Consider the following 4,973-nt stretch of genomic DNA (forward strand, 5'->3'; position numbering starts at 1 on the left):
TTTGGCTTCCCTGTCTTGATAGATAGAAGGGGTGTTCTTATTATTCTCATCTCACAGATAAGGAAAGTCAGGGCCAGATTAAGCAACCTGCTATTCCCCTGGCACAGTGTGAAGGGGCTCACCCGGGTTGGATCCCCCGAGTCTTCATGTCTTCACAGCCTTTCTCTAGGTCTCCCCTTATTGGCACTCCCCGACATCTCCCCGAAACCTCCACCCTGCCCAAACTCTGACTTTGTGTGACAGAATGAGCTCCCTGATCAGACGCGGTGCTGCAGCTGACAGCAGTGCTGGGACCATGAGCCACGCGCATAGGATGTTTTGTTCTCAGGTTTTCGCTGTCTCCATGCTAGCACCTGCAAGGACCTGGTTTACAGGCCCAGAAGAGGGCAGTGAGTTTCACATTTGCTGGGAGGCACTGTCTCTTCTGTCCTCTCGTCCACAGAGAAGGCCATCTGCCTGCTGCTGACTGCCAGTAGCAACATGGGCCCTGGAATCTGTGCACCGCAGCTGGCATATGGCAATGGGCAACCCAGGTGCGTGTGTGGCCTGCTGGCTGAAACACCAAGCCAGAAAATGGTCCCAGGAATAGATCCTGGGAGCCTGCAAGACATCTGCAGCTCTGTAGGAGCTAGAAGTCACCAGGAAGTCGTGTGGAAAGAACTCATTGGGATTCCTTTGTAGAAGCCAGGCAGCCTGGCCTTGGGGCCACTTTCATGGCCATGGGACAGTCTATCCAATCAGGGTGGGAGCCTGGGTTCTCCATCTCCCCTCTCCTTCACTTTTTTTTTTTTTTTTTTTAAAGATTTATTTGAGGGCCCGGTGGCGTGGCCTAGCGGCTAAAGTCCTTGCCTTGAAAGCCCCGGGATCCTATATGGGCGCCGGTTCTAATCGCGGCAGCTCCACTTCCCATCCAGCTCCCTGCTTGTGGCCTGGGAAAGCAGTCGAGGACGGCCCAAAGCTTTGGGACCCTGCACCCGCGTGGGAGACCTGGAAGAGGTTCCTGGTTCCCGGCTTCGGATTGGCGTGCACCGGCCCGTTGTGGCTCACTTGGGGAGTGAATCATCGGATGGAAGATCTTCCTCTCTGTCTCTCCTCCTCTCTGTATATCCGGCTTTCCAATAATAATAAAATCTTTAAAAAGAAAAAAAAAAGATTTTATTTGAAAGGTGGAGCGGGAGGTGTTCATTCCCCAAGTGCCTGCAAAGGCCAGGGCTGGGCCTGGCTGAAGCCAGGAGTCTGAGGGTCCCAAGGATTGGACAATTGGATGCATTCCCAGGCGCATTAGCAGGGAGCTGGGTTGGAAGTGGAGCAGCCTGGACTTGAACTGAGGCTCATATGGGATGCTGGCATTACAGGGGGCAGCTTAACCTACCACAATGTCACCCCTGGAGTCTGGCATCATAAGCTCATGGCTCTGACCTCTGCTAAGGGGCAGACTCCCCATCCCTAATTCTGATGGCGGAATATTCCCAACAATGAGAAAACCACTGTGGGAGGCAATGGTTTTGGTTTTGGATAACAATTACTGTCTTTGTCTGCCTCTTGCCAACCATATAAGTTCTGTCACATGGGGCCATGGCATTGAAGAGTGTTGCCTTTCTCTCTCCATCCGAGGAAGCAGGGAAGGCCCAAGCAGAGAGCCTTGGGAATGCCGGCTCGCAGACACCTGTGCCGTGATTTGAGTTTACACCAGAACTCTCCCACACGCCACAGAGAACTTAGTGTACATATCCTCCCAGAACCTTGGTCCCCGTAGCCAGCTGGACTCACTGATTGTTCTTGCCTTCAAGTCTGTGAGGCTTAGCCTCAGTCTGAAAATTTATTTATTTATTTGAAAGGCAGAGTTACAGAGAGGGAAAGACGCAAAGCGGGATCTTCCATCCTCTGGTTCACTCTCCAAATGGCCACAACATCCAGAGCTGGGCTGATTGGAAGCCAGGAGCCAGGAGCTTCTTCTGGGTCTCCCACATGGGTTCAGGGGATAAACATTTGGGATCTCTGCTGTTGTGCCAGGCACATTCATGGGGGCTGAATTGGAAGTAGAGCGGCTGGGTCTTGAACTGATGCCCGTATGGGATGCTGGTGTAACAGGTGGTGGGTGGATGGGCTACACCACAACACCAGCCACAGTCTGATATACTTGTTTCATGCTTTAGAGAAATTCCCACAGATTCTGTTCTGTCCTGGATGCCAGAAATGTGGATGATTAAGACACATTTTTCTGGTGGGAGACTGATTCACACGGAGTTGGACAGAAGGCAGACTGTGCCAACGTGGGGGCTGGGGGTCCACAAAGCCCCATCCACAGAGCTCGCGCTTCCTGTCTCCAGGAATCTGATCTGCCTTCCAAACAAAGAAGTAAAGAAACAAATCTTTTAAAAAGTTAACATATTTAAATAAGAAAGCTTAGAAGTTCTATGTAAAATTACATGCTACAAAATTCAGTTGCTATTTGTATAATTGTTAGATTTACAATTTATTTGATTTACAATTCATTTCAGTTGAATGTTTTCTTTCTTTTCTAAAACTTTGTGTGCCAGTAACATTAGCTTACTGGATAATCAAATCAATATTTGTTAAGAAAAAATGATCATCTTTTAAACTCTGAAGATAAAACAGAGGCAAATATTATTATAAAAATGAAATTTGTTGGTTACATTATCTCCCATAGATAAAATAAAAACTATATAAGCTGTTTTTTTTTAAGATTTATTTTTATTACAAAGTCAGATATACAGAGAGGAGGAGAGACAGAGAGGAAGATCTTCCATCCGATGATTCACTCCCCAAGTGAGCCGCAACGGGCCGGTGCTGCGCCAATCCGATGCCAGGAACCAGGAACCTCTTCCAGGTCTCCCACGCAGGTGCAGGGTCCCAAAGCTTTGGGCCGTCCTCGACTGCTTTCCCAGGCCACAAGCAGGGAGCTGGATGGGAAGTGGAGCTGCCGGGATTAGAACCGGTGCCCATATGGGATCCCGGGGCGTTCAAGGCGAGGACTTAAGCCGCTAGGCCACACGGCCGGGCCCTATAAGCTGTTTTAAAACCAGACTAATCAAACTGGCTTAATTTGCTTAATATCTTTGATTGTGTTAACTAATTTCTTCTTTTAAATTAATTTTTTACGTTTTTAAAGATTTATTTATTTTTATTGAAAGGGCAGATTTACAGAGAGAAAACTTCATTTCTTATAGAAATATCATCTAAGAGGTAGGAATTTGGGAAAAAGATTTTCTTTTTAAAGGCTAGTGCATTAAAAGTATTAGAAGTTCAGTTTCAGGGGAGAATCAAGGTGGCAGAATAGGATAAGGACATGTTTAAACAGATGGAGAATCATTAGTTAGGGTGAAGCAGAGAGCACATTCCAGGAAATAGGAGAGAACAGGTGGATGGCAGAGGGGCACCTGGAGACTGACAGACACTGCAAAGCAGCAGTGGTGTGGTGTTGCAGTGACCAGACAGCCCAGCGGCAGTTGGCGAGTGGTGATCTGAGCTCTACCGGTGGCCAGAACTCTACCAGCAGCCAGGTCGAAAAGGTCTGGGTGGTCCTCAGATCTAACAGTCAACAGGTTCTGGGTGGCCCTCAGATCCAACAGTCAACAGGTTCTGGGTGGCCCTCAGATCCAACAGTCAACAGGTTCTGGGTGGCCCTCAGATCCAACAGTCAACAGGTTCTGGAAAGGTCAACCTAGCTATACAGGACACCTGGTGTCTCCCTAATCCTGGGACCTGCTCCAACTGGAAGTAGGAGGAAGGTTGTACAGACAGCGATGCAGCCACAGCACGGTATCACAGGAGGTGGAGCGTTGGTAAGCCACGAGCTGGGGCTACGCAGACCTGAAACTCGCTTGAGAGAGTGGCACAAGTGGCTGCAAACAAAGTCACGTACCAGCTGCAATACGCAAAGTCGAACTGTAGACCTGTGGGTGACACAGCTTAGAAACCTGCCCCAAGGAGAGGAATTTGATAACCAGAAGCACAATGACCAAGAGCAAAAGAAGAGACAAAGGCGCAATGAATATTACTGAAGACTCCCTTGCAAAGGAGCAAAAGTCTTTACTAACCTCAGAGTTAACTGAGGAAGACATTGAGAAAATGGAGAATACAGAATTCAGAAAATTCATTAATTCAACAATGAGAAGCACATACAAGAGTTCAAAGAATTTAAGGAATACGCTAAACAGGAAAAAGCAACAATAAAGCAAATCAAGACCGATATATCAGAAATTAAGAACACAGTAGAGCAAATTAAAAGTACAGTGGAGAGTCTCCAAAATAGAATGAAGCAAGCAGAAGAAAGAATCTCAGAATTGGAAGATATTTGCTGTCATGGGGGTGGGGGAGCGGGGGGAAGCAAACAAAAAGCTGGAAGCAGAGCTGGATCAGGTCAAAAAAAGTATTCAAGAATTGAAAGACACTATTAAGAGGCCAAATATGAGAGTTATGGGAGTCCCAGAAAGTGCAGAAAGAGAAACTGGTTTTACAAATATATTTAATGAAATAATAAAGGAAAATTTCCCTAATCTAGAGAAAGAATCAGGAAACAACATCCAGGAGGAGCACAGAACTCCCAACAGGCTTGATCAAAAGCAATCTTCACCACGACACATGATCATCAAGCTCTCTTCAATTGAACATAAGGAAAAGATCCTAAAATGTGCACGTGTAAAAAAATCAATTGACATATAAAGGAATGCCAATTAAGCTCACGGGAGATCTCTCACAGGAAACTCTACAGGCAAGATGAGAATGGAGTGACATATTCCAGAATCTAAAAGAAAAAAATTGTCAGCCCAGGATAACATATCCAGCAAAGCTTTCTTTTGTCTTTGAAAATGAAATAAAATTCTTCCACAGTAAAGAAAAGTTAAAAGAATATGCCCCTTCTAAACCTTCCCTACAAATGATACTTCAGGATGTTCTCTTGACAGAGAAGAGGAATAGCACCCAACAAAACCAAAGGCAAACGAGAAGAG

This window comes from Ochotona princeps, chromosome 21 (assembly GCF_030435755.1).
Source record: "Ochotona princeps isolate mOchPri1 chromosome 21, mOchPri1.hap1, whole genome shotgun sequence".
In the NCBI taxonomy this organism is placed as follows: domain Eukaryota; kingdom Metazoa; phylum Chordata; class Mammalia; order Lagomorpha; family Ochotonidae; genus Ochotona; species Ochotona princeps.